This window comes from Nicotiana tabacum, unplaced genomic scaffold (genome assembly GCF_000715075.1).
Source record: "Nicotiana tabacum cultivar K326 unplaced genomic scaffold, ASM71507v2 Un00001, whole genome shotgun sequence".
NCBI classification, from domain to species: Eukaryota; Viridiplantae; Streptophyta; class Magnoliopsida; order Solanales; family Solanaceae; genus Nicotiana; species Nicotiana tabacum.
Window position 1 is genome coordinate 3177425 of NW_027438239.1, and position 23058 is coordinate 3200482.

At 36.4% G+C, this 23058-nt stretch overlaps 1 pseudogene; it reads left to right on the plus strand.

Moving 5' to 3' along the window:
• Positions 1–5820: 5820 nt before the first annotated feature.
• LOC142178807 (uncharacterized) lies at positions 5821–10196 on the plus strand (annotated as a pseudogene).
• The last annotated feature ends 12862 nt before the right edge of the window (positions 10197–23058 follow it).

A 23058-nucleotide genomic window follows, 5' to 3' on the forward strand; every position in this document is an offset into this window, starting at 1 on the left:
TGACCTTCATCGGTACTGGGTGATTTATAGTGAGTGATATATATGTTCTGGGATGGATCTTCCTTGGGCCGTATGGGCCATATACAGTACCGAGTGGTGGAGTATTTGAGACTGTGAACCTTCAGATGGATCTTCTCCACAGGGATGGATTGGCCTTCCTCGATACTAGGTGACTTATAGTCAGTGATGTATATGTTCCAGGATAGATCTTCCCTGGGTCGTATAGGCCATATACAGTACCGAGTGGTTGAGTATTTGAGAGTGTGAGCACATGAGGCTGACAACATGGTGTATCACATACAGCATGTGCATTGACATGTAGAGATAGTAGATCCATATTCTTTACACTGTTCGGATCTGTTGGACCTTGCTGTTTTGAGTTACCCATTTAATTTGAAAGTATGCCTACGTTTCTACACTATTATTTTCTGTATTGAAATGTGTCGGTTGAGTTCGTCACTACTTTCAGCCCACAGTTTGGGTTGGTTACTTACTGGGTAAGTTGTACTCACGCTACACCTTGCACCTCGTGTGTAGATCCAGGTACTTCTGGTTACGGCAGTTGCTGATTGAGGAGATAGGATCTCGGAGACTATCGAGGTAGTTGCATGGCATTCGTAGGCCTTGACTCACCTTCATTATCTTTATTTGTACTTCTGTTTTTACTCTTTAGACATTGTAGTAGACTGTATCCTGATATAGATGCTCATATACTCGGTGACACCCCGGTTTTGGGATAGATTGTATTGTGTTGCGGGTTTATTTCGGTTTTAAAAAGGGTTTTCTTAAATATTAAATTGCTTGTGCCTATATTTTAAAGCTTTTACTGTGTTGAGATAGTTGAGTAGCGGCTTCCTTAGTTCCACAATAGGCGCCTTCACGACGGTTAGTTTTTGGGTCGTGACAGAAGCTTTCTCCCAACTATGGCATTCACCTCCGACAGTTTAATCCCTCCTTCGTAATAATTAAGGAGTATAGTTAGTCAAGGATTCTTTCAGCTCCTCCATCTCCCATACTGGTCATAAATGCAATATTTATGGAGTAATGTAGAGTTACATGCTCCTAAGCCTCCATCTCGTGATATTGTACAATTTTCTAAACTTTATATCTTGTCCCCCCTTGCTCACTATTAGTAATGTCCCCAACCTTTTCACCCTGGCATTGGAATATGAAAAGGCTGTTGAAATTTTATGAACAACAGATACTCACCATACCACCAGTCTCCCTGGAAACTAACTCGGGTCCTTGCCCCTACTTTTAAGCTGAACATTATGTGGAACTCTTTCTAGCCTTTCATGTTATCTCTCCATAGGGCAGTTCTATACGAGTTTATCAATTGAACGTCTTTTGGAATTTCTCAATTTTACCATGTCCTTCATGTTGGAGAAAATTTCACGTGACCATCTCATGGTTTTGGAAAAGATTTTATTTGTATTTTAAGTTGTAGTTTTAAGTTTATCTACAACTGTATATTTTGAATACCATCAGACAAACACTTCATCCCGTACCTTTTCATTCATTGACCCAACAAACGCTTGCTGAATACCCTCTTGTCTCTCACCCCCTCCCCCTAGTTTTACTGGTAAATGGTCTTGAGTACCTATATTATACTTTTTATTTCTCCTCTTTCCACAAAAGACCTAATCCTATTTTAAAAGGTATTCCTCAAATGTAGTAAAAAGTAAACTCCATTTCAACAAAAGCAACCTCAAATTAATAAAACTATTTCTATACTACTAAACACACAAAAACAAATTCTTGGAGAACTGCAAGAATTCTGAAATTATCAAAAAAATGCCTGCAAATATGAAATTCTTAAAGAAGGCTATAAAATGTGGGTATTGAAAACTAAAATTAAAACTTATAAAAGATATAAAGGCTTAAATTGGTGACAAAACATAAAAATAAACTATCATAAAAAATCACACAATATTTAAACTTGATTTTCTGCGACACTATATTATGGTCTACATCTGGAACATAATATGTTGGCAAGCTTGAGAGCGTGCTACTAATAAATGCCAATCTTCTCCGCTTATTGAGAAAACTTTTCTACCAACATTCTAGGTTCTTCTCAAATCTCTGAAGTACTGGCTTCTAAACTCTAAGTATGGGAAGCAAAAACTTATTTTATCTAGTTACTTGGTCTATGTGCTTTGAGAGCTTTAGGATAGAATAATAATATCTATTCCTTTGTATATTCTGCTCACTAGGATAAAAATGCTCCACCTAATCTAAAGGAGTGGCAAGCGTCTAACGGTATGGTAATAACATTATATTTGATCAATCATCTTGTAATTGTAAATAGTGTTTAATTTAGTAACTATTCTATTTCGACCATTTTGTGTAGGACCTACCAGTATTATTTTCGTGAGCCCCCTTAGTTTATAAAGAATAGCATAAAGTATAACGTTATTGGATACCACATTTGACAGAACAAGTATCTTTGGCTTCAATCGTGTTTATATTTTTTGAGAAGTTGCAACTTTCCTCATTAGCCTTCTAGAGAATGAGTGTTGTGAATTTTTAAGTATTTGACACTAATACAACGCTGCTACACCACAATCCCAAGCATGTTGGGGGTCAGCTAATGGCAGAAAAATTATAAAATATTATTTAGTGGAATTATAGTTCCTCATATTCCCATGCTTAGAAGCTGAAGGAATTTAATGAAAACAAAGTTAGCTATCAGGCTTCATGGAACTATTTTTTGTCGATCGCCACATTGTTGGTTTACGTAAAGTATGTTATTTTATTCCCCTTTAGATTTAGAAGTAACGAAGAAGTTGGTAGATAGTTATATGTATATACATAATTAGTCCTAGTCCCATATGTAATAAGAGTAGGTTATGTATTGTGTATACTTATAAATAGGGCTCGTTGTAACATAGTGATGTACTTTCAAGGTTTTGCACCTCTCAAGCACAAAGAAGATAGAAAAACAAAAGCACACCGCTAAAAATTTTCACAAAACTAGCAAAAGTGTTCTTCAAACTCACGTTAGAAGACTATAAGATGGAAAAAAAAAACTCACTCACAAGCTCCTCAATCCTACAGGATTGCAAGAAGCGTTGAATAAGCAAAGAAGAGGAAACAAAAGAATAAATCACATTTTTGAAGCTAATGCTCAAAGAAACTAATCACTCATCTTTATTTTCAGCATATTGAGACCTTTAAATAGGCCTTAGAATGAGTAACATTGATTAGGTTAAGAAAAACTAATCCTAGCTAAACTAGAATAAGAATAGAGTTAAGAAAAGCCTATTCTAACTAAAATAGGAAAATGAATTCTAGTAGGAATGAAATACCAACTAACAATCCTAGTGTGACTAGAACTACAAATATAATCCTACTAAAAGAGAGAATAAGAAATCCTAATCTTTATGGAAAAGAAATCCTAATCTTAAATGAATTCTTGGACTTCTTGAATTTCTTGGATTCTAGGCCTTCTTGATCTTGCATCACACATTGAAGAATATCAATAATATATTTTTCTCCCATGTTTTCTCATTTGATATCAAAGTAACCGTGAGAAATTATCGTTGTGCATCAATTACAGCGACTCCGGAAAGAGAAATCAGTCAATCGGAAGCCCCTTTTCTCACAAATAGAGGTATGTCCGCAAGAAAAATATTATCCAATAGTTTTGTGCAAAAATCAATACCACCACGAAGTAGACCAGCCTCCGGCAACTAACCCTTAAAAACCTCTCAGGCAGAAAATCACCCATGCGCCCTCACGTGCCACCAGAAGAATTTTTCCGGCGAAGTTCTGACGTCCACGCGCCGGTGTGTGAGGCTATTTTCGGCTAGATTTTGGCAAAGCCTCTTTTGGATAGTGTATTGCCCCTAAAATTTCGGGCCTACCTATATAAGTATCATCAAATTCTAACAACTTTAATTTTTTTCCGGCTTGAACAATGTTTTTCCTGTTGTGACTTGTGAACAGTGTTTTCCCAGATACTTCTTCATTTTTCACTATTTCAAGTGAAGAACTTGGTTTCCAGAGGCCGTCTTTCCCTTTCCAACTCCATCTAACTAAGAAAAAAAAAAGGAGAGTATCCATCTTAACTTGTTCTACTTTAGCATTCTAAGGTTAACCATACAAGTTTTAGTCATTGAAAAATTGGTTGTAGCGAAATGGGATGCAATACTATGAATAGTTGGATGATTTCTCTACTAGATTATATTGGGTTCCTTCAGTACAAAGTATGCAAACAGACATCTTTAGAGATAGCTTCCGATGTTCAAACAGGTAATAGTGTGACTTGTATCTCCCAATTTTCATCCTCCGATTCTTGGGTAATTGATTCAAGTGTATCTGATCACATTTCTGGTAACAAATCTCTTTTCACTACTATTTCATATTCTCAATCTTTTCCAACAATCACAATGGCCAACATGTCTCAAACCATGGCAACTGGAATAAGTCAAGCAAGTCCACTTCCTTCTTTACCTTTGAATTCAGTTCTTTATGTTTCTGGTAGTCCTTTTAATCTCATAGCCGCTAGTCGCTTAGCCAAATCACTTGAATATTCTGTTTTATTTCTTGATGACCTTATTTTTATATAGGAACGTAACATGAGGTGTATCATTGGTACCGGACGTGAATCAAATAGACTTTATTACCTTATCCTTGTTAAATCACATGAACCCACATCAACAACTTGTTCTATTACTGATTCACTAGATTTATTAAATAAACGGTTGGGACATCCCAGTTTATCAAAACTTCATAAAATAGTACCTGGTTTGTCTTACTTGTCTACTCTAGAGTGTGTGTTGTGTTAGCTCGGTAAGCATGCTCGCTCCCATTTCCCTCGGCATCTTGATAATCGAGCAGAGTCACCTTTTATTTTAGTCCATTCAGATATTTGGGGTCCTAGTTGGGTCAGTAGTTCTACCTTGGGATTCCGCTACTTTGTTAGTTTCATTGATGATTATTCTAGGTGCACTTGGATATTCTTGATGAAAAATCGCCTGAGTTGTTTTCTAGTTTTCAGACCTTCCACACTGAAATTCAAAAGTAATTTGGGATTTCTATTTGCACATTTCGTAGTGATAATACCCCAGAATATTTGTCTTCTCCATTTCAGCAGTTTATGAACTCTCATGGGATCATTCATCAAACATCTTGTCCATATACATCCCAGCAAAATGGGGTAGCGGAAAGGAAGAATAGGCATCTCATTGAGACTGCTCGTACCCTACTTATACAATCTCATGTTCCGTTGCGTATTAGGGGGATTGCAGTTCTTACATCTTATTATCTTATTAATCGTATGCAATCCTCAACTATCCAAAATCAAATTCCATTCTCTATGTTGTTTCCTCACTCACCTTTGTTCTCTCTTCCAACTCGTATATTTGGGAGCACATGTTTTGTTCATAATCTTACTCTAAAAAAAGATAAGTTAGCTCTCCGTGCTCTTGAGTGTGTATTTCTAGATTACCCGAGAATGCAAAAGGGATATCGATGCTACTCACCTGACCTCCAGCGGTGCCTTATATCTGTTGATGTTACTTTCGTTGAAACTCAACCATACTTCACAGGCCTAGGTGGTCACTTAGACATTTCTAAGGTGCTACCAGTTCTATCTTTTGGAGATTCATTCACTATTTCCCCTTCACCTTCCTCCACGGCTCCATCACCTACAACCTCAACTCTAGCTCTAGACCCACCACCTGTAGCTCCTCCTACATTCTCAACCATAGAACTCTTACCCATACCAACCGTTAAGGAATCTAGTGTTACTTCTCCTAGATCCCCAGCCACAGGAACACCACTCTTAACTTATCATCGTCGTTCGCGCCCAGTATCATGCCAATTGATTTACGTCTTGCATTTGACCCTGCTCCTACTGAGGACTTGTCTCCTCCTAGTCAGCTGATTACACTTCGGAAAGGTATACAGACCACACTTAATCCTAATCCCCATTATATCGGTTTAAGTTATCATTGTCTGTCATCATCCCTATTATGCTTTTGTATCTTCTTTGTCATCTGTTTCCATCCCTAAGTCTAATGGCAAAACACTGTCTTATCCAAGATGGCAACATGTTATGGTTGACGAGATGTCTGCTTTACATACGAGTGGTACTTGGGAGCTTGTTCCTCCTCATTCAGGTAAATCTACTATTGGTTGTCGTTGGGTGTATGTAGTCAAAGTTGGTCCACATGGCCAGGTTGATAGACTTATGGACCGTCTTGTTTCCAAATGATATACTTAGATATTTGGGCTCGATTACAGTGATACTTTCTCTCTCATGGCTAAAATAGCATCAGTCTACCTTTTCCTATCCATGGTTGTTGTTAACCATATGCCTCTCTATTAGTTGGACATTAAGAATGTTTTTCCTCACGGTGACCTTGAGGATGAAGTTTATATGGATCAACCACCTGGTTTTGTTTCTCAGGGAGAGTCTATTGGCCTTGTATGTGGCTTGCGCCGGTTACTTTATGGTCTAAAGCAGTCTCCTCGAGCCTGGTTTGGTAAGTTCAAGTGTTCAACACATTTATCCAAGAGTTTGGCATGACTCGTAGTGAAGCTGATCACTTCGTATTTTATTGGCATTCTGCTTCAGATCTATGTATTTATCTAGTCGTTTATGTTGACGATAATATTATTATAGGCAATGATTAGGATGGTATTATTAAGTTGAAGAAACATCTCTTTCAGCACTTTCAGACTAAGGATCTAGGCAGGTTAAAGTATTTTGTGGGTATTGAAGTTGCTCAGTCTAGCTCAAGTATTTTGATCCCACAACAGAAGTATGCCTTAGGCATTCTTGAGGAGACATGAATGACATGTTGTAGACCTGTTGACACTCCGATGGATTCGAATTCTAAACTTCTGCCAGGACAGGAGGAGTCGTTAAGCGATCCCGCAAGATATAGGCGATTGATTAGTAAATTAAATTACCTCACAGTGACTAGACCTGACCTTTCCTTTCATGTGAGTGTTATGAGTCAATTTATGGATTATGCATGTGATAGTCATTAGGATGTAGTTGTCCGTATTTTTTGGTATAAAAAATCAACTCTAGGCAAAGAATTATTGTTTGGGGATCGAGGCCATGAGCAGATCGTTGGATACTCAGATGTTGATTGAGCAGGATCACCTTTTGATAGACGTTCTACGTCTGGATATTGTGTATTAGTAGGAGGTAATTTGGTGTCTTTGAAGAGCAAGAAACAGAATGTGGTTGCTCGGTCTAGTGCAAAGCAGAATATCGAGCAATGACTATGGCAACATATGAGCTAATTTGGATCAAACAGTTGCTCAAGGAGTTAAAATTTGGTGAGATTAGCTAGATGAAACTTGTGTGTAATAATCAAGCTGCTATTCATATTGCATAAAATGCAGTGTTCCGTGAGAGAACTTAACACATTGAGATTGACAAAGTGTTAGAGAAAAGATACTCTCGGGAGATATTGCTACAAAGTTTGTGAAGTCGAATGATCAACTTGCAGACATTTATACCGAGTCCCTCACCGGCTCTCGTATTAGTTACCTATGTAACAAGCTCGGTACATATGATTTATATACACCAGTTTGAGGGGGGGTATTAGATATTTATGTGAATATATATAACTAGTCGTAGTCCCGTATGTAATAGGAATATGTTATGTATTGTGTATACTTATAAATAAGGCTCGTTGTAACATCGTTAAGAATATCAATTATATATTTTTCTTCCGTGCTTTCTCACAGAAGTAATAGTTGAAATTGTTTGTTGCTTGCATTACATTTCGCCTACTATGTGGGAACACTTTCTAGGCTCATATGTTGCCCTTTGTAAGGATGATCGCCACATCTTGATTGTACAAAATGGAGTTGGTATTATGTCTGTCTTTTTATAATATACTTATAATATACTGAAAACTTACTCTCAGCGGATGAATCTATATCATCTGACTTTGTGTTACTATCTTTTTGATTACTGTATGTGGTAGGGCTCCATCAGGACCTGGTCATTCGAGTAACGAACTTTCTTAATGAAGACAAAGGTTTTATGTGTTTGGCTGGGGATGTTTTTGATGTGCCAATTAGGAAAGATATTATTCATCATGTTGTGAGATGGCAGCTAGCAAAACGACAGCAGGTATGTGCACAATTTTTTTGAATCGCAAATTTTGAATTATAGACAGCATAGATATTTGCAAGCTACTCCTTTTTTACTTTGTTTCCAATACTTAAGAGCATTTATCATTTTTCATTTTTCATCTTTTATGTCAATTGCTTCTGTGGGAAACAAATAGATTTTTTGGAAGAGGGGGTAGGGGGGAAGAGAATCAGGATGAACATTTTGAGGCATATAAAAACCACAGAAAATCATATGCCTTTGAAAAAATTGTCTTGCTAAAGAAAAATGTTGAAGACGAAAAGTGATCTGCTGTAGATCATTTAAATCATCAGGGCCTTCTATTCTCCTACCTGCTTTCTATCTTTATGCTTGTTCCCCTGATTCTACAAGCTTTGCAAATTATAGTTACTTGCCAAGGCAGTAGAGGATTCAAATAGTGTTGTAGACCTTCTCTTGGTGAATGTTGCAGGGAACCCATTCAACTAAAACTATTAGTGAAGTTAGTGGGACTGGTAGAAAATCGTGAAGGTAGAAGGGCACAGGACGAGCGAGGCACGGAACACTGCGTGGTGCTCAGGTAACATTATCTTGCCTTTTTTCTTGTTCAGATTTTCTTGAATTCATAACAATTTACAATGACTTGATATAATGGGTTTTCATGATCAATGCAGTTTCTAGGTGGTGCAACTATGCACGGTCCAAAGCCACGAAGTCATGCAATCCAACTGAATAAGAAGGTTCGGCGCCTAGGATTGAAGATTGCACTATCAGCTCGTGCAGCTGAAGGGAAGGCAAGCCACATCCCCTTCCACGCACACATTATTTTTTGTTTGGGAACTTTTCCTCAAAAGAACCTTGGAACGAAAAGAAAGCACAATAAAATAGAAACTCAAAGAGTAAATGATGAGTCGTTGAGATGTTTTGTCAATTTTGAAACCAAACAGCAATGTGAGATCAACTTAACAGAAAAATTAATAAATAAAAAAAGGCCAAAATTTGCTGTCTCATTTCCTTCCTCTCTCTTGGAACTTTTTTCATTTTGGTTATTCTAGAATATGTTTAATAGAAATAAATGTTTACTTGGATTTAATCTGTTAGTAATATTTACCAAAATGAAAGCCACAAAATAATTTTTAGAAGTGAAAGCAACCCAATAGTTATCAAGGCTTCATTGATATTTTCTTAAATACAATTGTTTTCCAAATCTAGAAATACATATTTTTCTGGAAATCAAACTCAAAGTCAAATCTGAATTTACATCTTTAGAAATCAAACCCATTATCTTTTCTACCAAAACCAGATCTATTGCTTTTCAGTCAAATGCCACCTTACTTTGAATGTAGATTGCAAGTCTTGGTTATCATTTCCTGTGATCATATTGGGCACTGAGACGAATACTTCCTTCTTTTGTGTGGCATACTGTGTGCTCTTCATATTAGAAAGTATTTAGATATGCAAAAGAATTTCGATTTCAACCACATTTCTTTCTTTTTTTTGTTGTTGGAGTTCAATGATTTCAATTTATGGTTCTTTTTTTTTATGTTGGAGGACGTACTATGTTTGTTCCTTAGAGCAAGTTCTAGCAGGATTTGGGAAATTTGTTTTCCCAGAGGCGACTGCTTTAGTTTATAGTTTCAGATTTTAAAGCTCCCTATTTTTGGAACAATGAACAATAATTTCATGTGAGCTCTTCACGAGTTGAGGAAGAGTTGGTCAGTTTTAATCAATCTTGATCAGCCTCCATATTTAACTAGTTTTGGTTTGTTCTAGCGGGGCATATATTATGGTTATTTGTGTTGTGTAATGTGTAACTCCTGCTTTCATTCACAAAAAATGATTTAAGCTTTTCTTCTTTTGCATTACTTCATTGATTTAGTTGTGTCAATTGCACTGCATGCAGCTTATGGTTTTTGAGGATTTAGAGATTTCTTCGCACAAAACAAAAAACATAGTGAACTATTTCAACCAATTGGAGAATACCAAGAAGCTTCTGCTGGTGGATGGTGGCCCAATCAGTGAAAAGCTAAAGCTGGCTACTCAAAATTTACATTATGTCAACGTGTTGCCTTCAATTGTAAGTTTCCAATTATATTAGGCATCATCAGTGTGCATATAAGCTTGTGTTTCCACAATGACCTTTGGGCTTGCATTTCAATTGCCTAAGGAGCAGATAGTGTGCCCAAACCATTGTAATTTTCATTAGTGATCCCTTTATTCATTCTTTCTCTTATCATTGGTGATAAATTGTCATTGATTCTTATGTAGACTTAGGTGTATTTTACATGTCCAAACTAGATAGGATGAATATTATTAGTTCTTTTAGTCTTTGTTGTTTAACCAAAAATATATCTTTCGATCAAAATCTAAGTTTAGAAGAAAACGGGTTTCTGATAACCAAGTTTTGCTTCACTTTCTCAATGATATCAAAGGAAAATAACAAGAACAACTAAGGAAAAAATTGATTTCCAAGTCAAGGTAGAGAATTTCGAGAAAGCAGAAAAGTAAAGTATATATTTCAATATTGAATCACATGTCCTTACAAATAGAATTATATGCCTTTATATAGAAATAAACAATAGTAACGGTTTTTTCCCATAATTTGGGCTAATTATAGGCATTAATGATATTGATTGTCCATTATTTTGGATTCTCATAACCAATGCATTTATTGCTATAAATGCCTTATATCTGTCACGATTCCCCTTCCGTATTTCTTTCCGGTCCATGTATATTTTTTTCTTTCTACTATTTATTCATTCTCTGCCAGCCGTTAGGCCCGGTGCCGTCTCGTAGGTATTTCTCCCTGTGCCTTCTCTTTTCCTATCAAATAAGATTGCCATGTGTTGCTATATTATTGTTCCACGCGTTATGCCATGTCAGCGGTCTAATATTCCTCGTGTAGTTCTTTTTCACAACCAATACAGATAGTCCCCCCCCCCCCCCACTTTCTTGAATATTTTCTACTAAAAATATTCGAGGAAGTGGAAAGTTTTTTTGGCGGAAATTCTCTGCCGCCATTTTTTCGAATATAATCATACCCTTTTTCTGAACCGATGTGACGTTTATCACTTTCATTTAATGATCATGCCACGTGGTCAACTGGTCCTTCAGTTCTTCAACGTCTTTTAGGGTTTTCCTGCAACCGCATCAGTCACAAAGTGACGGTTTTATTATGACGCTTCATAATGACCTCAATAATCGTGTCTTCTTATAAATACTTCACCCCCTTTTTCTGATTTTCTAAAACCTTTCCTTCTTCGTCTTCTTGTCTTACTTTTTTCTGCATCTTTTCCTTGTGTTTCTTTGATTAATCATGTCTTCCCCTGATCCTCGCAAAGTTATCATTGTTGATGAGTTTGCTTCTTCTAATGTACCTATTAGAAGTAGAAGAGGTGGTAGATTACGTAGCCTCGGTTCTATTTCTAACCGTGGTTCCCCTTCTCAAAGTAGTGCTGCCAATACATCTTCTTCCACACCCAGAGCTTCTGTAACCCCAAGATCTTCTTCTAAAGATAAAGATACAACTGAGGCTCTACGTGAACCCACTGTTGATGAAATTGTTCCTCAAGAACTATCCTTTGTGACTGATAGTGAATCCATGAAAAGTCAAGTTTCCTCCATGGTTGCTTCCCTTGATCGTGTTGATCGTTACCCAACTTTGATTACTGTTGGTCTTCTCGCTCTAGTTCGAAGAGAATGTAATTGGAAACCTGATTTCCCAATTTTAGTTCCCGGCACCAACCAAAGAATAACTTCATACCAAACTGGCTATTCCTTCGTTTATACATATCCTTTTACCCTAGGCTTTAAACCTCCTATTGACCCGGTAATCATTGAGTTCTGTCGTGACTTCAATGTGTGTTTAGGACAAATTGATCCCATTATTTGGGGAGCTATTGCATGCCTCCGTTATTTGTCAAACTTGGCTTCTATGCCCTTTACCTTTCGTCATCTACTCCATCTTTACTCCCCTAAACTATTTCGTGAAGGAGTTTTTTCCCTTATGGCCAAAAGCAAGAGAGTATTAGTTAGCCCTGAGGATAATAGAGATCGAAGCTGGTATGCTCGCTTCGTTGTTGCTCCCACTAGTGCTTTGGTGGGTGAAGAAAACATGTCTTTTCTAGAAAAGTAGAATTTTGCACGTAAGTATTTGCATCTTACCTTTTTCCTTTCTCAAAAATGATTCTCAGGTATTTTCATCCCTACTTTTTCAGCAATTATGGAAGTTTTTGAGGAAATCCCCAACTTCCGTACTTGGGTAGGAAAGTTGTTATCTGTTGCCCCTATGGAGAGAAGATCTTGGAAGTATCTCTCTCAGAGATTTGGGTGGAAAGTTAAAACACACGATACTCTTTCCCGCTTAGTCTTCTTCTTTTTCCCTTTTGCTAACTTAAGAGTTTTTCACCGTGACTCTTTTCTTTTGTTAGGATTTCCCATTCGTGGTGTTAGTCCCGCTTTTGTTTCATCGGCAAGACTTATGGTGAGTCTTGCTCAAGAAAGGATTCTGAGCTCTTATTTAAAGAGAAAAGTAGACGGAGCTCGTAGCTCTGAAGGTGAAGAGGAACAAGAAGAGGGTTCCTTAGTGCACAGGCCTCGGGCTAGGAGGCGCATTATTTTAGATGATGAAGTCACCTCTCTTCCAAGTTCAGTTCCTTTGAATGAGCCCGAAATTGCTACTTTAGTGAGTTCTGATGAAGAGATGGATGCTCTCCCTCGTGACTCCACTGATCAGCTATTTTCCCGTAGTTTTGATAGTGAAGATTTTGGTCCCGTTTCTGAAGAATTATCCCCTGCTTCTCTTCCAGCGTCAGTCCCCATTCGTTCTCAATCTATTGTTCTTGTTGTTGCTGCTACTGCTCCTCCCGTGGTTGCTTTCACTTCCTCAACTGTCCCTGTTGCTACTACTTCTCATGTTGAAGTTGGTACTTCTGGTAGTAATACGGTGATGAAAAAGGTTACCATAGAAGTCCCTGAAGGTGGTAATATGTTGAAAAAATCTGGTCAAGCCGACGTATGGTTGAAACCTCTACTTGGCCCAGTTCGGTAGTCAAAGCTGGAAAGCCACAGTTCCTTGACATGGATGAATGACATTGTTCATTCATCTTTGAAAGTTCAAGTCTTAACTTTTTCCCTTTCTTTCCCTCGTGGTTATTTACTTTTGTTTGACAAACACTTCTTTCTTTTCTTTTGTAGATCAACTTGATAAGCACGAAGCTTATGAAGAGAATTGTTCATACTGAGCAACTAGTCAATGATTATCGTATTGAAGCGGATAACTGGAAGGAACAATACGAGGGTCTTCAATTAGAGAAAGAAGTTTTAACTTAATAGAAGTGTGCTTTGGAACAACAAGCAAGGATGATGATTGCGGAATTGGCAGTTGAAAAAGCTTCTTCAAGTCAAGTTGGCAAAGACAAAGACATCCTCGAGTCTTCATTTGCAGAGAAACTTTCTAAAGCTACCGAGGAGATAAGGAGTTTGAAAGAACTCCTTAATCAGAAGGAGACTTATGCCAGGGAGCTAGTTTAAACACTCACTCAGGTTCAAGAGGACCTCCATGCCTCCTCTGATAAGATCCAGTTCTTGGAGAGTTCCTTCGCCCCTTTGAAGGCTTCTTATGATGCTTCTTTGATTGAGAAAGAAGAGCTGAAGGCTGAAATTGACCAGTGGGAGAAAGATTACGAAGCCCTTGAAGATAAACCGACACTTGATGTAAGTTGGGCTTTTTTGAATACTCGCCTCGAGACTTTGATGGAGGTTAGCCAGGAAGGCTTTGACTTGAATGCTGAGATCACCAAGGCTAAGGAAATAATTGAAAAAACTCAGCAAAGTCAGAGCTTTTCCTTACCTGAGGTCGGCGTTCCCGAAGGTGATGAGCTTACTCCCGGTAAAGTTGGTGTTCAAGCTTCTTCTACTCAAGTTGAATCTTCTCCTGTTGTTGATGATGCCATATTGGATTCTGCATTTCCCGCTGCTCATAATGCCACATTGGATTCTGCCCCTTAGTGTTCTTTCAGAACTTAGTTTGTTTTTGAACTTTTGATGGGAATTTGTTTTTTACTTTTTTGGAATGGATGGTTAGTTTTTATCCCTGGTTCGTTTTGGAGTTTGTTGGTTAAACAAACATTTTGGTTTTAACTAAGTATATACTTAGCTTTAGCCAAGTTTAATATATGATCTTTCGTTTAATTTAAGTTTTTGTTTAAACTTTTTGACTTGCATTTAAAAATGCTTTAATATTTCGTGATTTTGGCATAGATACGAATTATATAAAGGGGGGCCATTTTATAATCGACACTAATGAAGAAGACGTCTCAACTTCATATTGGTGTAAGTATATGAGAGAAGTAGGAAAATACATATTTTGAAGAAATTTCATAAATAATTTGAGGAAGTTTCATGTTTTGAACTTTCAAATTACATAACACTTTACAAGTATTCAATTAACTTTTTTGTGCGACATCTACAACTTTTTCATAGTTGTTTTTCTTATAACAGATTTCAAAAAATTCTAGGGTATATCTTGCAACCCATGACTAATCATTTCCCTTGACCTAAGTACTCGCAGGATCTTATAATTTGTGCCCGCGAGTTTACACTTTATCAAAGCTTGTTACAAAGGTTTTTGAATCAGGCTTTTTTTTTTGCTCTTGATTGGCTCTTGACTTTAAATTTTTGGGTTGATCGAGGCTTGAATTCTGACTTTTAGTCTTCTTTGACTTTCAGTCTTCTTTGCCTTCATATCTATAGTCCCCCAAGTGTTAGAGTTTTGAAGTATGAAATGTCGAGCACTTGATTATTCCTTCCATTTGATCCATTTCCTGAAAAGGAAAATACATACGGGACTCGGAGGTATATTTTTAGATGATGGCTGCTTAACCCTTTTTATTTCCATCAGAAAGGTTGTAACCCAGACTGGGAATAATTTTGTATCTCGCGTGTCTTTTAGGTCTAATATCATCATTTGGTGTGGGCTAGCTTTGTACCTATCATTTAAAATGGTTAGTATAATTAAAAGAAAAACTAAACCATACGCGAATGATACCTGACCTGCGGATCTTCCTTTGCTTAGAAGTAATACTTCTTTAAATGAACAACATTCCAATTTGATGGGAGTACTTTGCCTTCCATTGTTTCTAACTCTTACGCACCTTTTCCAGCAATGCCTCGAATCCTGTAGGGTCCTTCCCAATTTGGACTCAACTTTCCTGCATTGGCCGCTTTTGTCGATTGAAAAACCTTTTTGAGGACGAAGTCCCCAATCTTGAAGTATCTAAGATGAGCTTTCCAATTGTAGTATCGTCCAATAATTTATTTTTGCGCTGCCATCTTTATTAGAGTCGTTTCTCTCATTTCTTCAAGAAAATCTAGATTTATTCACGTCTCTTCCTCATTTGATTCTTCAATTGCTTGGGTATATCTTGTACTTGGTTCACCTATTTTAATTGGAATTAAAGTTTCAGCACCATACACAAGTGAGAATGGAGTCTCCCCCGTACCTGTTTTTTATGTCGTTCGATAAGCCCATAAGACTCCTAGTAACACTTCTGGCCACTTACCTTTTGACTCCTCTAATCTTTTCTTCAAGTAGCAATCTGCAATCTGTTGTTTTATGGCCGTGGTCATTATGAAACTCGCACCAGAAATCTGGATTTCTTCTGCTAGGGTTCGATCTCATTTCTTTTGGCCACCGTATCTTATCTCCCATATTTCTTAAAACAGCTACCAATTCAGAAGTGCTAACATTGAAACTGTAATCACCAATCTTTACCTTTGTATTAACATTGTTGTCCCGAGCATCTCGCTCTTTCCCGAACTTGGATGATGAACCCGCATCTTTGTCTCTTGATCTAGAACCATCCCTAGGATTTTCTTGTTTTGAGCTTGAATCCCGTCCTGCTGGTCCCATGTAAGGTTCATACATGTTCTTACCGGACCTTTTTTCGATTTCTGGTCGCCTCGGACTTGTTCTTTTATCACCCCTTGACCGAGTGATAGTGTCTTCTTATATTCGCAGCTTCGTACTGTACCTGTTGTACATATCATTCCAAGTTGTAGCAGGGAATTCTCGTAAGCTTTCCTTAAGTCTCCTCGTGGCTTTCGGGCTTTTTTCATTTAAGTTGCTCGCAAACGCCATGGTCGTCCAATTGTCAGGTATGCTTGGTAACATCATTCTTTCACGTTGAAATCTATCCACAAATTTCCTGAGTAGCTCCGTATCTCCTTGTTTTATTTTAAAGATCTCTTTCATTCTCTTCTCAACTTTTTGAGCTCCCGAATTTGCTTTTATAAATGAATCTGCAAGCTCAGCAAAAGAATCAATAGAATTTTCTGGTAAAAAAGAATATCATGTTAGTGCTCCTTTCGTAAGTATTTCACCAAATCTTTTTACCAGCATTGACTTAATTTCTTGCTTGGTTAAATTATTGCCTTTCATGCCAGTTGTAAACACAGCTACATGATCCCGTGGGTCGGTCATTCCATCATACTTTGGAATATCGGGCATTTTAAACTTCTTCGGTATCGGCAAGGGAGTTGCACTTGGCTTCCAGGGTTGTTTTGAATATTTGTCAATATCCACTCCTTTAATCACGGGTGGCACACCAGGTATTTGTTCAATGCGATCGTTCTACTCCTTGAGCTGCTTCTGCAAAGTTAGTACTAAACTTTGTAAATCAGAATTATTTGGTGTACCTGACCTTCCATCGCGAGATTCACAGGGAGTTCCTCCGATTCCCGAATTAGCAAGTCCCGAACGTGTGTTTTCTATAGTTGCAGTGTTGTTTAGAAGTAGAGTTGGTGGAGCAGTTGGCAATCCACTGACAAAAGCTTGAAGAGCATTGTTGACCTGTTCCGCAATTAGTTGTTTTAATGCGTCCTCGGCAGTTTGCTGGTCCCCTTGTTGATCATTCGCGTGCGATGTTGATCTTTGAGGTGTCCCCTCCCGGGACTGTCGATGTGAATTTTGAGGTGAAGGGATTGGAGTTCCTCCCTCATGTTCGATTTGTTGGTTCAGTTGGTTGTAGTCGTTGGCAGTTGACATGATTGATTGACAGAAAAGTGAATTTGGAAAGTGAATACCGGAACCAATTTGTTTAACCAAAAATATATCTTTCAATCAAAATCTAAGTTTAGAAGAAAACGGGTTTCTGATAACCAACTTTTGCTTCACTTTCTCAATGATATCAAAGGAAAATAACAAGAACAAATAAGGAAATAATTGATTGCCAAGTCAAGGTAGAGAATTTCGAGCAAGCAAAAAAGTAAAGTATATATTTCAATATTGCATCAGATGTCCTTACAAATAGAATTATATGCCCTTATATCGGAATACACAATAGTAACGATTTTTTCCCATAATTTGGGCTAATTATGGGCATTAATGATATTGATTGCCCATTATTTTGGATTCTCATAACCGATGCATTTATTGATATAAATGCCTTACATCTGTCACAATTCCCTTTCCTTATTTCTTTCCGGTCCATGTATCTTTCCTTCTTTCTACTATTTATTCATTCTCTGCCAGCCGTTAGGCCCGGTGTCGTCTCGTGGGTATTTCTCCTCGTGCCTTCTCTTTTCCTATCAAATAAGATTGCCATGTGTCGCTATATTATTATTCCACGCGTTATACCATGTCAGCGGCCTAATATTCCTCGTGTAGTTCTTTTTCACCACCAATACATTTGCCTTTGTACCATAAAAGGAAAAATGCAATTAGAAATCGACTTTAGCTCCATCCAAGTACGTAGACCACGAAATTACACAAACTGGTCAGAAATAGTCTTTAATCAACTTAATTAACCAGAAATATGGATAATTATTGTGGTACCTAAACAAGGTCGGGGAATTGTATGGAGGGTTATAAATGAGGGGCCATTTCAAATCGTTAGACGTCGTTTCAATCAAGGACCCATCTTTTAAGCAAAAATCACAAACTTGTGCCTCCCTGACCTAGGAAAGTCACTACAACGCCAACCTTTTTCTGTGTAAAAGGGTGGCAACACTGCAAATGTCTTCTCTTCAATAAAGTCTTTCAAACCCCACGTCAAAATCTATCTTTCTCAAAATAAAAGTAGACAATAATCTTTTCTGCCTTTCCATACGCATGATTCTGTTTTTTCTTCCTGGCCTAACAAGAAAGTGAAAGGCTTGAGAAACAAATTATAGCTCTTGTGCACTCGATTCTAAGAGGCGGATCTGAAATTTTTATAATATGGGTTCACCACTAAAGAAAGGAGAAAAAAAGTATTTAGTGGGATTTGATCACTACTCCTCTAGGTAAATAACACGACATTCAATCAAGTGTATCATTTAGTCTCTTTGGAGCGAGTATATAATATTAGATAAATTCTAAAAAATATGTACATAAAATACCTAGTTTGACAGAAAGACCATAGATTCATGTGCCACATATATTTGCTTATAAGTCCGCCCCTGGGTATATACATTTAACATATTCATACATTTTGCAAGAAGGGGGATAAAATATTGAAACTTTAAACTCTTCTCATTCTTGCTAATAGGTGGTCAAACAGACACAATTTAATATGATATCGGAATGGTTTATAGATCCAAGTCTAGTGTCACTCATAAACAATAAATATTTTCACTTACATTACCTAAAAATGAGTCCGTACATAACAGGATGTATATAAACATAAGAAGGGTTTAGGGACTATAAGGTAAAAGTATCTAGGTCTCGACTGATTTCAACTAGACAACTGAAAAATTCAATGATAATATTATAGTAATATGTAATACTATGACTTACTGTGGAATCGTCTTCTTCTTTGTTAATTACTCAATGGTTGTGCAAGTGGATCCCATATGATATGCTTGTAATTTGTGACCTAAATCAACGACCAATCCTCTTATATTCTATTATTAAAAAAGAAGAAGCAATTAACAAGAACAAAATGCAAAAACGATGAGAAGAAAAAAAGAACAATAATTGGCCCACAAAGTAGTAAAAAGTCATTTCTAAGGTCATCTCTAACCCTTATCTTCATTTTCTCTTCTAGAATGCATTAAACTCCAAAATGCAATAAAGTTATTCTAACTATTACTCCATTTTTTACTCCAAAAAAGAATATTTCATTTTATATTCTTCTCTCTCTTCAATATTATATTATTATCTTTATTTAAATTTTATTTTCTTATTTCTATTAAAGAAAATCTATCTTTTTTTCTTTTTTACATATTCATCACATATAATTTAATATAAAATTATTTTATACCATAGATTTTTAAATAATATAATTTATAAGCAAATATTATAGGTTATATATATTAAAGGATAATTCAAATAAAAATGAAATCATTGAGATACAAGATAATTCAATACATATTAAATTATGTATTTTAATTTAGTGTATTTTGAATTTTCATGTATTTCTAATTTTAATGTATTTTCATTTAATGTATTTTCAATTTTTACTTTTCAATTTTAGCAACATCTAATATTTTATATTCGCACCTTTCAATTTTAGCAACATCTAATATTTTATATTTGCACCATTCATTTTTTGAGATGATTATATATCTTTTGTATAATTATAACTTATAATAAAATTAACTTACAATTTTACATAAAAATAATAAATGCGCAAAAATTAATTTATCAAAATTATACGCCAAAGATAAGATATAAAATTAATATTATAAAGATATTACATAACCATAATTAAGTATATATAAAGAGATAAATTAAAAGAGTTAAGTAATAAAAATAATAATAAAATAATCATGAATAGTAATGGATGAGATGAATAGTGTCACCCCATATTTGGATTACTACTCATCCCCCACTTTGGAGGCAAAAATGGGGAAGCATTGGAGCTCCATTGTGGCAAAAATTGCCCCCGTTATGGAAAAATGGGGAGGGTCGGAGATCCTCTAAAGGCTCAAACACCAATTAAAAGACTGTTGTGCTAAATCTGGAGCATGGCTTTGTCCATTTCAAGGAGGCTTTTGCGTTCTGTTGCTTCTCTTGGTCGCTTGGGTTCTCCACTTTCTGATTCTAATGGTATTTCTTCACAAACCCTTTTGGGGTTTTATCAAGATTTTATTGAAAAATCAAATATTTATTGTAAAATCTAGCTTTAGGTGGATTTAATGGGTGCACAGCAATACACACGCAGACACATTTCACCTACTATATTTTTGTTTACAATGGGTGCATGATTAATATAAAGATTGTATCCTTTTTTTTTGCAATTATAAGTATGTATATTTAGTGCAGAGGGCAGTCGTGTGTCTATATCTGTTGTCTTAATGTTGGATCTGCCTATGTTTTTTTTAACAGCGGTTGTGCCAGATATTCTAGTATCGGGATTCAAAAAATTCAAACTTTGTGACCTAAAATAACTTTTGAATTACCTTTGCCACTATAAGAGGATTCAAAAGTTAATACACACACACAAAAAAAATTATCCCTCTCTGTGCAGTACGATTTTCACTATGCTAAAAATCCTAAGATGCATATTATGTCTCCTTTAATAATTTTGTGAAGTATGGAAGGGCATATTCTTGGTGTTGATGTGGCTTGTGTGGAATCTTCTGTCTTCAGAAAGGTAAATACTTGTCATTATGAGTTCTTTTTTCCCTTGTTGCGCACTTATTTCAAAAGAGATATTGTTATTGATATTCTTTAGAATAGCCTCTTTGTATGTTTACTAACCGATGTTGTATGAGGTTCTCTTAGATTAGAGGTGATACTTAATCTTACTGGGCTTGGAAAAATATGAGTAAAGATGAACCAAATACCAAAAACCTCGTAGTGTCAATGAGAGTCCTGTTTAGTATATATGACCTTACTTGAACAGGATCTGTTCTATAGGCTCGTACCACGATATCCATGAATTATAAGGAGACATGAATCCAAGTCTGGGTTGATGAAGTATGTCTATAACTTATCAAAAAAAGGAGTCCTGTTTAGTATGTATTGTAAAGTTGTTTCTAATTTCTCAATGCAGGACGAATCATTCTTCCTCTCTTGTCGAAGATATTCAACTTCCATCCTGACCCCTGATTCCAGTGACGGTTCATTTCCTTCATATCTATTAACTAAGAAATGTGTCTCAACTCCATAACATTGTCACAAACTACGCAATGAATGAGAAAATGGTCATTGCAGCCACTACCTCTCTTCACATAAAGCACTTCCACATGATTCTCTTTCTTTCTTTAAGTTCACGGCTATTAAATTGTCACTCATGTTAGAGCACACACTTGTCTCTCACTAGTTGTGTAAGGGTTTATAATATCGTGGACAAGTCAACCCATTGCCTCACAGTTTTGGGATTGGATATGCAGATTCTTTGACATGGTATTAGATTCAAATTTTAGTAAGCTAATTTTCTCAACCTTTCTCTATACTATTCTATTGACTGTGGCTGGCTTTGGGCTTCTCTCTACCTCTCTTTCTCAATTCAGCCTATTAAGCCCTAACTTTGCTCCAAGCTCATCTTTTAACCTATTGAACCTACTCACTCTCTTTGCTCTAAGCCTACTCTTCAGCCTGATGAACGTACCGTCTCTTCCTCAGGTTAGGCCTACTCGTCAGATGCTCCCTCTCTACTTTAGGTCCATCCTTCCGTCTTCTTTAAAAATGGGGAAAACAAGTCTTCAAATATCCACTTGTAAACCCTAGAGCTAGGTTACATATGCGGGAGGATGTTATGTTAGAGCATACACTTGGCCCTCAATATTAGTTGTTTAAGGGTTAATATTGAGCCAGTCTATTCATTGAATTAAGTTTTGGGGTTTGATGCTCATATTCTTCCACAACTCCAAACAACTATCAACATGAAAAGTTAAACAACTATAATATGGAGTATAGAAGAGTCAAGGATTCTTTCATCTCCTCTATCTCCCATACTGGTCATAAATGCAATATTTATGGAGTAATGTAGAGATACATGCTCCTAAGCCTCCATCTACTGATCTACCAGCTCATGGTTTTGAATAAGATTTTATTTGTTTTTTAAGTTGTAGTTTTAAGTTTATCTACAACTTTATATTTTGAATACCCTCAGTCAAACACTTCATCCCGTACCTCTTCATCCATTGACCCAACAAACGCTTGCTGAATACCCTCTTGTCTCTCACCCTCTCCCCCTAGTCTTACTGGTGAATGGTCTTGAGTATCCATGTTATACTTTTTAATTCTCCTCTTTCCACAAAAGACCTAATCCTATTCTAAAAAGTATTCCCCAAATTTAGTAAAAAGTAAAGTCCATTTCAACAAAAGCAACCTCAAATTAATAAAACTCTTTCTATACTACTAAACAAACAAAATTTGTTTCTTGCAGAACTGCAAGAATTCTGAAATTATCAGAAAAATGCTTGCAAATATGAAATTCTTAAAGAAGGCTGTAAAATGTAGGTATTGGAAACTAAAATTAACACTTATAAAAGATATAAAGGCTTAAATTGGTGACAAAACATAAAAATAAACTTGCATAAAAAATCACACAATTTTTAAACTTAATTTTTCGCGACACTATATTATGGTCTACATCTGAAACATAATATGTTGGCAAGCTTGAGAGCGTGCTACTAATCAATGCCAATTTGCTCCGCTTATTGAGAAGACTTTTCTACCAACATTCTAGCTTATTCTCAAACCTCTGAAGTACTGGCTTCTAAACTCCAAGTATGGGAAGCAAAAACTTGTTTTATCTAGTTACTTGGTCTATGTGCTTTGAGAGCTTTAGGATAGGATAATAATATCTATCCATTTGTATATTCTTCTCACTGTGATAAAAATGCTCCACCTAATCTAAAGGAGTGGCAAGCGTCTAACGGCATGGTAATAGCATTATATTTGATCAATCATCTTGTAATTGTAAATAGTGTTTAATTTAGTAGCCATATTGAGTGAATAATCCTATTCCAACTATTTTGTGTAGGACCTACTAGTATTATTTTCGTGAGCCCCCTTAGTTTATAAAGAATAGCACAAAGTA